The sequence below is a fragment of the Lichenostomus cassidix genome, chromosome 2 (assembly GCF_008360975.1).
Source record: "Lichenostomus cassidix isolate B80296 chromosome 2, HeHo_3.0, whole genome shotgun sequence".
NCBI lineage: Eukaryota > Metazoa > Chordata > Aves > Passeriformes > Meliphagidae > Lichenostomus > Lichenostomus cassidix.
In genome coordinates, this window is record NC_139482.1 from 67993736 (window position 1) to 68009292 (window position 15557).

The 15557-nt window shown below is 42.5% G+C and overlaps 1 long non-coding RNA gene across 1 annotated transcript in view; it reads left to right on the top strand.

The window, feature by feature from the left end:
• The window catches only part of LOC146441567 (uncharacterized), a 30159-nt gene that overhangs the window by 289 nt on the left and 14313 nt on the right, over nucleotides 1-15557 (top strand). The gene's annotated exons all lie outside the window — the stretch shown is intronic.

Consider the following 15557-nt stretch of genomic DNA (forward strand, 5'->3'; position numbering starts at 1 on the left):
ATAAAGCTTGCAAATGAAAGCTTCTGAAATAGTTTCCATTTGGCAAATCTAGCAAGGGGCATTTTTGTCATTGGTTGATGATGCCATCAAATAGAGATAATGCTACTGCAATCTGGGATTACTCTGTGGCACTGGGTCACTGTTGGCTCTTGGTTTCAAGCAGGCTTTCAGTGACAAAGTGAAAATATTGTCAAACTACAGTGGGTCTTCAGGGACTTTGGCAAAGAGCTGAACATGTGTGTTCACCTCTTTCTCAGTGTTTGCTGGGCCTTTCCCCATACAAGGAGTAAAATCACAGCAAATTAGAAAGTGAGTTGAAAGGCAAGACTCCCCTTTGACCAAGAATAGCTGAGTTGCTGGCTGCTGAGCAGTCTCCCCTGAACCCTTTAAATTCCAATGGTCACTTCTCTGTGTTATGTGCTACCTAGGTTGGAGGCTTGGGAGATGTGCTTTTCAAATCTATCTATTTAAGGAGCAAGATAAAGCTTATAGAAAAGTTCTGTTCTCCTTACTGGTGATTATCTTTTGCTGAGTGTTCTTCAGGAGCACAGCAGAAGGCATGAAGCATTCCTCTTCTGAAAAACAACTTATTTGTGTGTTTATCCTGACATTGTAATGTAGGTCGGAGACGGTTTGGCTTTGCTTGCCTTTTTATAATCTCTATCTCTTGTAAATATGACATTGTTCATAATCTTTCAAGCAACATATGCATATATATATTTAGATAGAGGTATAGATGCATGCACAAATGTATGCATGCATACATATTGTCTTCAGAAATAGGTACCTTCTCTTTCTGCCACTACCTATATCTAGGGGCTTTCCATCCATCCCAGGGCATGGCATTTACCAGCCTTTGTCAGTGTTATGACAGAGCTGCAGCTCAGAGCTGTGTGCCTGCATAGGATGGGGAAGAAACATTCCAGCTGTTCCCAATTTTATTTCACTGAGATAACTCCTACAAGCTTAAAGCTTATGTTAATTGTTGGTGGACAGAGGAGGGATTTTTGGACTTGAGGGCTCCCATAAGACCTGATATGTGCAAGAGGAACATGACATACCTGAGGTGGCCATAGCCTGACACAAGGATAGTTTCCATCTGCACTTTTGTTAGGGTTGTGCCTGCCTCTGTGTAGCACTTTCTCTTCACTCCTAGTACCTCTGGCTTTCTGGCTGACCATTTATTTCATGGAGCTGCACCTCCAGCTGTACAGACAACTCTGTCTTTCACCTCTACATCCCACCATATGCCAAGGCTTTTGTTGCAGTAACCAGAGCATGCTCTCCTAGAGTGAAAGATAGTTCATGACAGCTTGCGAAATCCCTGCAGACATCTCTTAAACTAGACTGCTTGCTCATTTTAGTTGTAAGCAAACACAGAAGACCATAAAGAGAAGGGAGCAGGCTGTCCAGGTTAAAGGTAATAGGCTTAATCCCACCCCCAGCCTCCATTGTGTCTTTGTCTCTATTTCCTGCTTGGCACTGTTGCCTCTGCTTCAAATCATGAACCCATAAGATCTTCTTTGAATCAGCAGCCAACCATGTTTAGGACGTTACCAGGAGAGGCATGGTCTGTCCTCAACTCTGTTTCTGGCCTGCAGCATGACCAGACAGATTGCTTGGCTCTTGTGCCTCAGTTTCTCTGAGAAATGGGAATTGTGATATTTCTCTGAAGTGCTGCATGAATCTATGGGCAGAAAATGCAGCAGATAAATCAAATCTTGTTGCTGGCCTTTAAAAACTTGTAGGCAAGAGTGATGAGGCAGTAGTAGGAGCCACTGGCATAATGCAGAGATTCCTAATTCCACTGGGTGGCAGCTGAGACTGAGCTTAGGTGAGGAATAATGCTTTCTCCTTTGGGTTAAACCTAGTGACTTCTTTGCTAGAAGAAAACAGATCCAGAGCCAAGCCTACTGCAAGGTCACAATGCTGTAACCATCTAAGATGCCATTTTCTTTTTGTTTACATTATTTGAATCCTGTATTTAATAAAGATGATAAAACAAGATCTTTTGAATCAAAAACCCCATCAAAGCTGCTGGTTTTGGATTGCCACTCATTTACAGTACTTTTAAAGACTTACAGACAAAAGTAATCTCGACAGAAGTCCACCCATTTTTCATTTGATGTATTTCCCATTGCAATCCGTTTGAAAACCAGGACATGAGAAATCATGTCTCAAAATTACATTGGTTGAGGAGGCAGATAACTAAACAAACACCTTCTGTTTTTCAGAGTGGATCATATTGCCTACAACCACCTTCCTCCAGCTGTGTCAGGCCCTGGCAGAACCATTGCCTGAACCATTGTATAAAGAGCCTCTGGGCCTGAAATGGCATTCTGGCAATCCTGCAGTGCTGCCTACAGGGTGCTGTGGTAGGCACTGCCCTGAAGGCACAACTCAAAGCACTGTGCTGTAAGGGAAGGCACTACACTTTATCCTGTGCCCTGTCTGGCATTATCTTTGTCCTCCACCCCTGCTGGCCCCAGTGTGAAATAACCTTTCAGTGGTATCTACCACTGTCCATCTCTGTTCTGGTCCCTTGGGAAGTAGTTCTCTGCTGTCTGTTTCTTCCTTGGTGTTTTGTACTGTTTAAACCTAACAAATGGATAACTAGAAGCCCTGGAAGATACTCAACCATTTAGTAGTTGTTTCTTGCTTTTCTGTTCAGGAGATAAAGAAAAGCTTCCTGTGAATCATGGCAGTCTTATGAATCAGGCTACAAAGCTGTGGCAATAATTGTTCAGAGCTGTTTTTAAATGCTATATTGGTGCTTCTGGAAGAACTGCTGTCTATGTCTCCAATGGAAAATAAGTCTTACTAGACTCACTCGGTGGCTTTCCTCCTGTTTCTTGAGCACCTTGTCCTTTCAAGGAATTTTTCCACAAGCCCAATATTTCTTTCCTTTTAGGCTTTTGGAGGAAAAATAACCCTTTCCCTCTCTCTCTTTGTGCTGCCTCAAAGTGAATCACACCATGACTTCTGACATAGCGCTTCTCATTTTTTACTGCACACTTTCCTGCAAGTACCTCACCTTAAGATTTCTTATTCCCAATTCTGTTCTTACCCTTCCAGTTCATTCAGGGAATGCTGTTTGTGTGGGTGGAGTGGGTAGAAAGGGGCTGCAGGAGCTCTCTACGAAGAATCCCTATTTCAGAAGAGCTAGCACAGCTATGCAAAGCTGGCAAAGGCAGCTTTCACAGGAATTGCCTCCAGGGTGAGCAGAGGGTATGACAGGAGCAGCAAGGCTGTAGTACCTCTGGCCCAGGTGAATTAGTCATTGATTGTCCTGCCACGAAAGAGCCATTCTTAGCCCAGTCTTAAGATCAGAGAGATCTGACACCTGAGTCTTTCTTTGCCCAGCAGATTTTGCCTGCAGAGGAGAAGCAGGCTGCTCTCAGCATGGGTGCAGGGAGTCTCTGCAAAGCTCTGTAAGGATGGCCTGGGTGTCAGTGTATTTGCTTAACAACATGGGAAGGTTTGGATGTGAGAGGGAATGCCAAGTATGATTAGAGAATGAGAGAGCATGGAGGCTCATTCTTCGGGATTGAGTGTCAATAAGCTTTCACAAGAGTCGCAGTTGAAAGCAGAAATTGTTGCATAGCTAAAACAAGGCTAGCTTCAACCCTGAGACATCTTGCATGTTCCTGCAGAAAAAAAATGAACCTGCAAAATGATGGACCCTCTTGTCTGTGTGTGAATTGATTTTTGAAAGGCGTTTGATGGCCAGTATGGATGAGCATGGGACCATCCATCAGGCCTTCAGCAGTACAGCAACAAGAGTGTGGAGTGGAGTGCAGGAGAAGGTGCTCTGAGAAAGGAGTGTGTTTAGTATTAGCAGCTCTTTCTTTACTGCCCTGTGATAGTGCCTTACCTCGGGTGGGTAAGGAGCAACACAGGCTTCAGCAGGGCAGGCTGACATTGTGTAGATAGACAATGAGGATTGTTTTACACTTAAACTTTATAGACCACAAATTGCTGCTAAGTGGCACACTTAAAGCTAAAGAACAACAAAAGCAAAGTAGTTGAATTCACATCTGTTGCACTCATGAAATTGTAGTGTCAAGCAGTACTAATACACTGGAAACAAACAGTAGCAATGAAGCTGAATTATCTGCCTGGACAGCACAGACTTTCCAAAGGGAACCCCAGAAAAAGAAATTAATCCAGGAAAAACTGAAGCTAACCTCAACCCTGCAAAGAAATCTAGCTGAAAGAAAATAATAATTCAACATAGCTTGGCACAAAGCTATGAAACCTGGTGCCCCCCCCATATAGTAGAGGACTTAAAACTTTTGTCCATGAAATGGAAAAAAATCCTCCACTGGTGATGAAATTGAGGAAGAACCTACTACCTGTTAACTGAGCTGAAATACAACAGTAATGCAGCATACAAACTTCCTCCAAGAGGCTGTCAAACCCAGCCTAGTGCCCCATGAGGTAGAGAAAAAGCCTAAAAACTTTTACAGGGAGAAGCAGAGCAGGTGGCAGTGGACAGCAGGAGGAGACTTCACCCTGCACAGCAGTGCTGGCCTTAGGCAGGTGCAGTTGAAATGTCACAGAAAAAGTGTGAACAGAGCTGTTCACCTCTTGAGAAGCTATTCTGTTTTCTTGTGAGCACCAGCCCCTCCTGAGACTGCAGCCTGTCCCCTGTGTGGTGCAAATAAAATGCCCTTGCTCAGCCTATGCCAACCCCCTCATCCCCACTTTCTCCCTCTGCTAGCTAAGAACAGAGCAGTAAAGGAAAGCAGCTTCAGAAGCTCATTGGCTTCCGGCCCAACCCTGGCAAGCAGCTGGGCAGTGTCAGGAGCCTGAGGTGTGCCAGCAGCAAGCTCTGCTCTGCCACCCTGGCAGCACAAGCTGGCCTGTCCCTTGCACCCCAGCCTGACCTGAGGGCACCCTGCTCCCCAGACTGGTTTGCCAGTGAGTCCCAGGCTGCTTCCTGCTGAGTCTGCAGCAGGTGATGATCTGATTAAACAAGTCTAGATAGGGAAGTGAAGGGATGTGATGCCACTTATTTTTGCACTGGCAGAACCATCAGGTAAGAGCATAGGGGGCTGTCTTCCCTGGTGCTCCTCTCCCATCCTAGAAGAAATCTTTATTCTTTAATGTTATTTAATTTTATTAAAATTAATTCAATTGAATTATTTAACTGGGTTTTATAGCTAATTAATCTGAAGTTGGTGGTTTGAAGTAAAACTAGTTTGGGATTATCGCCCTACCAGGAGCACTTGCATTCAGCTGAACTGCTTCTTTTGTTTCAACTTGTTTTCAGCAATGCCAGCTCCAAGCTTCTGGAAACATGAACCTATTCTCTTGGGTATCATAAGAGCAGCCACACCACAGAGACAAGGCCATAATTAGTGTCTGGCATGACCACAGGAGAGAAATATGTACATGAAACCCAACACTTGGTAAATGCTCTGTACTTAAAGCTGGGGGTCTTTGAGGAGCTGCGGGATGATGGATTGCAAGGAATATCTGTGTGTCAAATTCTTTACGGCTGCCATTTCACTCTGAGTCCTCAACACATTTTTGGCATGTTGAGCTGTTTTAAAAACAGGGTCAAGTACTGCCTGCCTTACCCTTTTGTTTACCACAGGGACAGATGGGTCATTCACTTGTACATTGCTCAACATTTGAAACCAAAACCCATGTAATTGGAGCAGGGGATTTTGGGCTGATCTGTACAAATAGTTGAACTGATTTAACTGTAATCAGTTATGGAAAACATCACTTGGAAACACAGTGTTTTGGCTGATAGCAATTATGTCTTAGCTTGGTATTTTATGAATCTGAAACAAAGTTTAAATTTATATGACATCCTGCTAACTGAAAGGTAAATTTCTCTAAGTCATAACTGATATAAATTTTACACGTGTCCCCAAAGGAGTTTCTGAAGGACTAACTGAATCAGTTTAATAACTGATTGTAGTTAAAGTGGTGGGAACTACTTTGTTATCCAGTCCCTGGGGCTGGGAGGTTCCATGGTGAATCAGGTGAACAGTTGCACAGCAGCACCTGACAAGAAACATCAACAACTGTTTGGAGCTTAACACATAGATTGGCTTTGCAAGGAGATCAATGTGTGTCAGCAGAGCACTATTTCAATTGCTGTTGTTGGAAAGACACAAAGATCTTCCTAAACCCAGATCAAAAATGCTTACAACCAAGCATCACAAACTGTATAGTACAGTACAGTATAGTTAAAATCTGTTGCTTCCAGTTTCCTAAAAACATATCAATGTAGTAGCTAATTTTCAGCAGGCTCTGGCAGAGCAATTATTGTTTATCTTTGCCATCTAGAAAGATGCTTCTGGATCTAGTTATCCTGTGACATGTATAAATTCTGCATTGTGTGCACCAGCTGCTTCTGACAGAAATGCGTTTCTGTGAGCATGTCCAATCTCTATCAGACTTGCTCTGGGCATGGATCAGTATTAATGATTTTTAGATCCTAGCTTAAGAAATAGCAGCCAGGGTATACATTTTACTACTACTCTACTGTCCCCTGACTGAGGTTGTGTAGGTTGTGCCACACACATAGTGTGGTGTGGTATAGTTTCCTTGGAAAGATCACAGTATTCCAAAGAAAGCTTTGAGTCAGTGACATGGAAAAGAAAAAATGTTCTCAATGGTTCTGCTGTGTATGGGCAGGAAAGGTAAACAAATGTTTTAAGGCAGGGCCAGTGAAAGCACAGATCAGAAAATCTGTAGCATCTTTGGAGAGTATAGCTCAGATAGCATTCCCTTAGGCATCCAGATGGATAGGGTTCAAAACTTCATCTTGAATATTGATGGCAATGGGAACAGCTGTTCTCTACTATGTTCAAGTGTAAACAAGGTGTGGTTTAACGGGCACAAAATCATCTCTTTGCAAAGAGCAACCAAACATTTCCCACCAGATACAATATCCTAGGGCAGGATCCAGCTAAGCCTAGCCTGTGTACCAGAGCCAGACTCGCCCTGACCCTGTACCCTGCCCTGTGTATGGGAGGACCCAAAATGTGGCTCCATGGGCCTGACTCCCACACCTCAGGCTTGGGCTCTACAGCAGTGCCTGTGCACCTGAAGCTCAGTTTGCCATCACTTCAGCTAGCACAAAATGCAGTCATCTCTTTTAGATCATGAGACGCAGATCATACACCAATCAGTGTTATTTGACACCTTTGACAGCCCTCTTGGCAGAGACCTTAGTGATGGATTCAGTGTAGAGATTATTTTTTCTATTAAGTTAGGGAAGGAGTAAGTGAGAATCTGGACAGCTCACACTCATTCTGTCTATGGTGTAAGGCTTATGGGGATTTTGGCCTTTTTGGTTTCATTGTTTTGGTGGTTGGTTGAATTTTTTTCACAGTTAATTTCAATGAGCAGGATTAACTTCACTACAGTAAGTAAGAGACACCATACCCTTATTAACAGCCTGTCAGCCTGGACCTTCTTCCTAAATTAACATATGACAGGGTGGGTGACAGTTTCTGAGGAGTCAGTAGCAGAGGGTGGGAAGCAGTGTGAGGTACTCCCAGTTCACCCTCAGTAAATTCACTGAGCTGTGTACACATTGCGCAGACAGAGCCTGTTTGTTCAAGAAAGGCATCAGGCTCCACTAACTCTCACCACAGAACCAAGCTCATTAGGAGCTTGCAAGCCTCAAAGGATGGACCTTTATCTTCTAACTTTAACTACAAAACCCACAAGAAATACAAAACAATCCCTGGCTACGGAACACTGTCAGCATCTTGTGTTTTTAGGGGAAATGCCCTGGGTTTTTCTCTTATACCACTGGTGGTACTGCAAAGTTAATAATCTGAAGTAGTGTGTTTAGCATTGCATGTAACAAAGAATTTTAATGACATCCTATTTATATCATAAAAGGCTCTGTGCATGTGTCACCCTTGTGTTTTGATGTAGCTGTCTCCCAAATATCTTCTGACAGACATCTCTGCCAGTCTTTGTGAGGCAGTAGGAGTAAAATCTGCTGGGACATTTAACACAATACTGAGTATTTTTATTTGACTTGTGTTCCTGGCTGTGTAGTACTCCAAACTACACTTCACCAGTCAGGTTTGGGAGGGTTTTTCCTTGCCAAGAAAGGGCTATGCTACTGTGAGATTCTTTAGCTGTCTAATATCACACGTGCTACAGCCCAGAGAACCCACACTCAGAATTTTTGGTCTACTTGGACCAGATACAATAAAGAAATACCAAAAATATGAGGGAGACCTGGGGCAGAAGGACAAGGGTGAGAGCAGTAAGGGAAAGGGGTGTGTGGCTGTAAACCCTTGCAGGTATGGCTGCTGCTGGAGTCATCTCATGCAGTCCTTTGGCTAAATCTCAGTGCTCCCAGCATGATTCAGGGTTTAGGAATGAGGATGCAAATGCAGGCAGCCAGGACAGGCCCCTTGTGGCTACTGAGCAGTTGTGTTTTCAAATCATCAAAACAGAGAGGAAAGACCTACCCCTGCCATTAGTCCTTTGTTCCAGCTTCTAACCCAAAGATCATAAATGAGGACAGGAGCTGATTGTTCTCAGCAGATTCCATTAAACTGGGAAAGCAGCAGATGAAACAGCTGCACACATATCCAGTCCAAAAGATAGTTCATATCCCAGCAATTTTTAGGAAGGCCACGCTTTCTTCTTTCATATTTTGAGATTTCTTTCAGTGACATCTCTCAGAGTATGCAATTAATTCTGGTGGATACAGACAAGAGTTTAGTTTGCAGATGTAGTCAATAATTTCATTTAAGAAGAATTATATATTACATTTATGCTAAAACTTCCAGGATGAAAGGGGCCTTGCTGTGATACAGAGATTGTACTTACAATAACCATCACACAGATGGGGAAATGACAGCTAACCCATTATCACACAATCTCTCCATCGCAGCTGGGGAGAAAATACCAATCTCTTGGTCCTTGGTTCCCAAAACAAGATCCTCCTCAACAAGAAATCTTTTCATGACTGTGACATGTCTAACAGCCTTTGTACATCTTTGTGCATTAGTAGCTGTGTTCTATGTAGCTTTTTTAATAGATGAGTTTGCCTCAACTGATGGAGAAGTTATGACTGTATCAGGTGCACTGTACTCTGATATAGTTTTCATTACTGCCTTGCTCCAGCCTTCATTTTCATTATACTTGGGGTTTTTTATGTTTTATAAGAGTAAATGCGATCTGCCCTGGGAAGAAAAGACACAAATTAAACCAAATCTTCACACTGTAAATAATCTGAAATATCCTATTCAATATCCAGGAATGATGGTCACTTTAAAGAAAGGCATCTGTCTTTTCCCAGCACTATTTTATTTTTTTTTAGTTCTTGATTACAGTTAAGGCTAACACTCTTTGATTTACATCCCTGTGTAGCCATTTAAAGCTGTGTAAAGTGAGTATATTGAAAGAAAAAAAATTCTCATATTTCACCCTGACAAAAATGACCATACAAGGTGTAGAGTGACACAGAATTTTTTTCTCTGAGCTGACTGGGTCTATCAGTGTGGAAGACTGAACATGCTGGCATTCAGCTCTGTCAAAAGAGAAACCCCATAATGTGCTCTGTTTCAGCAAATACTGATCTCCTTTGTTGCAAAGCTTTCTGTATGCATCATCAGTCACTTGACATTCTGTGTAACCTAGAAACCCAGAAACAGCAGCATCAATGCTTATTTGTTTATGTATTTTAAGAAACTTCATTTATGGTTTGACTTCTGTCACATTACTTCACAAATTATCTTTCAAGTGCCTGTCTGAGCAGAGAATAGCTGGACACCATCCAGCATGCCCATGGCCTTACCATTTTTATTCCTTACTCCAATGACTCAACTTGCTACACCACCAGGACCTCCATAGTACTCATGACCTCCCTGAGGGCTGCTAAAACTATTCATAGTTACAATTCACAGACTGACTGGCACAGAGGGCCACATGCACGAGACATGGGTAGAGCTAAGCTGCTTTAGCTGTAGGCTTAATCCAGCAGATGGAGCAGCTGCCTGACATTGTGGAAATAGCCTGTATCTTTGTCCTGGGCAGCGTGGTCTGGTCACCTGGTGCACCTGGTAATTATTAACTGAAATGTGGTCATTATTACTTGCTAGCATCCACAGGCTGGAGAGAGAGCTCTGCCCTACTAGATATTTTGGAAAAGTTTTACTACTTCCTGTGCTTGTGAGCTCCCATTAAAATAGTTTCCAACTGAAGAGCTTGTCATTGGGCTCTTAGAGCTGGCAAGGCAAATGGTGATCTCTTCTGCAAATCTAGAGTGTCATCTGACACTGGCTTGACTGATGGAAACTGATCTGAGATAAAGCCCAACGTAGGGCTTAGGAGAAACCTGCTCACTTGCTATAATTATCAGTGACTGTAGTCAAAGACAGCCTGATGCACCTTGTGGAGTTAAGGACCTCCAAGTAGTAAGAGCAAGATGTGTGGATGCTCTTTACCTTGCATATAAGCTGTTCCACATCACCCCATGGGAATGGGAACACAAGGCAAACCTAACATTCCCAAAGTTGTATGTGTTGCTGTTACATTTCCCCTACTCCTCCCTTGAACACTTTTCAGTCTTACCTACTTTTTTCTGCCAACTGCCTTAGATGGTGTCATGTTCTGTCAACTGGGTAAAGTGCTGATACATTTATTTCAATCTTGACATTGTGACATGTGCTCTAGAGATAATGACAATTTCAGACAAACCAGGGGATGACAGGCCCTCATTCTCATGCTGTTTAAATGTGTACTTCAATAGGAAACTAAAGAGAAGTAGATAATGGTGCCATCTGTACCGACTAGGAATCTGAGCCTGTAAACGCAAAAGCTGTAGCTGCCCTGAATGTGGGAGCTACGTTTTGTCATGTCAGTGCTCCAGGCAGGGGGACTGCATCTTCACACAGAGCACAAGGGTGATATCTTTGCATCCTTTCAAGCCCTGCTTGAGAAGCCCAAGCAGAGCTCATGGGGCAGTTCAGGTGTTGCTGCCTTTCTCCACAGAGATGAACTTGGACTAGCCACTAACGTCTTGCCAACTTGTGGTGTTTTAAGCTGTTCCATAGGCATGGAGGGCTGTTGCCAGGGCAATAGCACCTTGCAGAGAGGTAAAATTACTCATTGTTTTCTTTTTTATGACATTTTTCAATGGGCAGAAGTCCTTGGAGTGGTTTCTGTCAGTTTGTCATATTTCTCCAGCAGAACCAAGCGATGTTCAGTAAAATCATTCTGTTGTGGCATCTTTTCTACAAGCACTTGCCAATATATTTATACCTCTATCAAACATAAAGGTCATGGAGACCATGGATTAGTTTTCATTTGCAAGTGACTGGTTGTAAATCTTCTAACCTGGAAACTACTTCTGGCAAAATCCTGGACCCACTTCCCTCTTGTTTTCTTGCCAGTTGCTAGTGAACACTGGGGGCTTGGTTGATCCTCTGCCCACAGTATCCTTACTGGAGTTCAGGCTAACGTCATAAGTGAGAGCACTTCCTGTGCTGCTTCTGCTCTTTCCAGGCCTGGACTTGAGATTTCCAATGTATCTGGAGGTGATACCCATTTGCTCCTGCGTGGAGCAGAGCTCTGCTTCCAGAGGCAGTCTGGCCCTTTGTGATTAATTCTTTGGTTAAAACCTAGGTGCCTTTGATTTAGGCTTTTTGCTTCTAAGATGTCTTCTCATGTTGCAATATTAAATATCTAAACCTCTCAGGGATTAATTAGCAATAAGTGGTACAGGATGTGGTCTGAAAGCTGGGAAAGAGATCTATATTGACAAAAGGCAGAGACCATGCTTCAGACAAGAGACCTGTGTTTGATGGAGCCCTGGCTCCTACTTGACATTCCTGAACATCAGGATAAATTCTTCTTAAAATATATCCTCCTTTCTGATTTTCTGTGCTGTAGCTGTACCTTGTCTTGACTGGCCATAGTAGAGAGTGAGTGGTCTACTTTAGATTGCTTTTTTCAAACCTCTTTAGTTTTTATATGATAATATCTTAGAAAAGCAAAACTGAAGGCTATATTCAAAACAAGTATCTTGCTTTGGTTGTGTAGCTTCTGCTATTTTGGTAATAAAAAAAAAAATCACAGTAGATCTAAATTCTGTATCTTCTAATTAGCTACCTTCTTTACACTTGACAAAGGAAATGTATCCCTTGTGGATATATCAGTAGTGTTTCTCTCTGATACTCTAAAAGCTAAGATTTAGTATGATCTCAGTACAAGCAGTTCCAAAATCCAGTCTCTGGTTGGTTTTTTTGGTCAAATGTTGTCTGAGATGCAGAGTCAAGTTAAATCCAGGGGACTGAACTTCCCAGGGGGAGCCTGTCCTGCCTCTTCACATCTTTATTCACTTTTCTGACCAGTCACAGTGCCAATTAGTGCCATCTGCCATTTGATGTTATGGAAACTTACCCAACCAGAACCAAATGGAGACTAAACTGCCATGAGGTGACACTGATAGCTTTAGTGAGCCAAGCAGCTCCTGGAAAGGTGGTGTTAACCAGGCATATGTCTCCCAATCTTTCTGTGTGGGTTCCCTCTTAATACAGCTTTTCTTTTTGACTGCTGTCAAGTTAAGAATCCTGACATTTTTCCCACAGCCAAGCTGTAAAAGCGTCAACTGTTTGAAGAGTTTTCTTAAGGTAATAACAGTGGCAAATGTCTTGCCTCCCTCCTCCCAAGTGATGCTCACACCATTAAAATTAGGCTCTGTGAGGTGCAGAGCATTTGTCCCTAAGAGAAATAGTGAAACCCTTCCCAACCTGACAAGCCCTGACAAGCTCTGTCTGACATTTTATATTGCTGTTTTGCTGCCCCTATGCCAGGGTAAACAGATACCTAGAGGATGTTCCTAGGAAATGAGCCTGTAAAGCTGCACAGGAGCTGCTTCAGAGAAGTTTGTGTGGCTAGAGCAGATCGATGCCATTTCCTACCCAGGCTGTGCCCTGGCAAGGTGAACAGACTCATTGCAAGAGCCGGATGGCTAATTATTTTGGAATGAGAAATGGGCCTACAGACTTCCCCCCAGGATGAATGAAAGCTCTGCAGTGTATACACAGGCATTTGGGATGAACTAATTTCCAGCCTGGCTTTATCATCTCTTAGCAGACCTTGACACGTATCTGCCTGTGCAGTGAATTGTTGTATTTCACTGGCAAGTAGGCATTACTGAGACATTGATCCTTGCCAGCTGAGATGACTTTGCATACTGGGACATGTTTTGCCCTTTCTTCTAGGGAGTACATATAATTTTAATTATTATTTATTTCTTTTTCATTTAACATAAAGAAGATTAAACACTCCAACTTAATATAAAGAGTTTCCTGAGCAAAAATGGCAGCCAGTTTGGCTGGATATTTTTGTTGTTGGGGTTTTTTTGGGTTGTATTTTGGTTTTTGGGGGGGGTTTTTGGTACAATCCAAGGAGTGACCTTGAGCTCTAGAAATACCAGTTTATGGAAAGCAGAAAAGCACATTAAAATATTCATTGGGTTAAATTCTGCAATGATCTAGTTCTGATATGGTTCTACTGGCTTTTCTGGAGCTCTCCCACTAGGGCAGGATTTCTGATCACCCAGGACTTCTTCCATTCTCAGCAGGGGGAAGGAAGTGTTATACAAAAGCACAGTGAAAGCCAGGAGCTGGGGTAGAGTATTTTTATGGTGCCATGTATCTCTATGAGTTTTATGGCTTTGTTATTGAAAAACCATTTACATCAAGAGCCATTTTGTCTTTTGCCTGTCACTTGGACACAAAACTTCCAAAGAGAAGAGCAAATTCCAGGCTGATACTCTTATGTGTGTGCAGCAGGCTCAGATCAGACTGTGCTGTCTGTGAATAGGCTGAAGAAAAGTCTATCGGGTAGAAAAGAGAATTGTTATTAAAAGCCTGGGCAAGAGTCTACAAGTCCTGCACAGCTCAGGGAGGGATCTGTTGAGAGAAGAGTCAGGACACTCAAGCATGGGGCTTTTCTCCTGAGAGAAGGTATAAGGCAGGAATGAACAAGAACCATTCACTCCTGGAAGAGCTCTAAAGGGGAGATGAACATGCTGACTGCAGGAGACCAAGAGAGGATGAAGGAACAATCAGGTGCAACCAGGTTAGAAGTGATCCTGAGGGAAACTCTGATGCCTGGTTCTGCCTTGCCAGCTAAGTCTTTGCTGGATAGCTGGGCATGATTGTTGGTGATCCGGCAGATCCCTCAGCTGGGGAGAAAGCCCCTGCTGCTGGATCTCATTCTGCCATGCTTGTGGTTCCTGCCCTTAGACTTTGTGTTTGGAAAGAGTTTGGAGTTGGCCAGTGGACTGAACTTGCTGCTGTTGGAGCCTAAAGGATGGAGAGAAGCTGAGGTAGACCCTGGGTAGACATAAGCTGTGCCCTCTTTAGAGCCCTACTGACCTGCAGGTAAACTTTTATTAGATTTGATTATAAGATATCTTCCTCTCTTGTAAGATGAGCAGCAAATTCTTGAGTCCAGAGTCCTCTGCGAAATTGGTGTATTCAAAATACTCACAGACAAGCAGAAGTCTCAGAAATAATATCATCTTCTATAAAACATGGCTGAAGTTAATGCAGGTGCTATTTTGAATGTACGATAGCAAACACACCCTTAGTCAAACAAACTGAAAGGAATCTCTTGGTTTAGGAGCAAAATGTTGATGGAAAGCAGCTAGTGTGAACATCCAGAAAACGCCCTGTTTCCAAAAGGAAAACATTTTAAGTCTACTGCTGATTTTGAAGAACACATTATCCAGAGTGTTAGCATTACAAGGAAGTAGTGGTCCTCAGATATACTTGCACATGTTGCCAAGTTTGAAATTACTTTTCCTTGATACAAATGTGTCTATGTGTAGAGCCTAGCTATAATCTGCCTCATAAAATCTCTATTGCCTTACAATAAGCTGAAAATTAGATAAGTGAGTCTGGCTTTACAGCTTGAGCAAAGGCTCTTCCTGACTTCCCTATGCTATAATGAACTACTAAGTACCTGCATCAGTTTTGCTGAACTAGTAAATTCTCAAATATCTTCATTTTATTATGCTGCCTTAGAAACATCTTGCTCCTACATGAAACTCAAAGATGCTTAAATTTTCCAGGGTACCTTAAAGAGATTCAGGCAGAGAAGATGGTAAAAATAATTTTGTACTTGACAGTGTCATCAACAGTCTAAGGATGATTGAATATCTAGTACTCCATTAGGGTCTATGAGAAATGAATCTCCAAGTCAGTCTTAAATATGCTACTCTCTGTATATTTACCAAATACATCATTACGTTTTGAGACATCCAAAGGCCAACCAATATCAGTTAATATTTACTTTTTTTTCTAGATTTCTTTTCCAAAAGCCCTTGTTATATGAATTCCTTTGCAATCACTTACACAATTTTGCTGATAAGGAAGGATAGTCGGTTTTAGTCCTCCTGAACAATTCTTCTTTTTCTTTTCTTTGTAATACAGTGTGGCCAAGTGACAATCTTGGCTCCTGGCGTAAATAAAAGCCTTTTTGTTTGGTTTTTTCCCTTGAGGTTTAGTTTCTAGTTTGATCAGTTATGGTGCCACTTGAATGTGGCT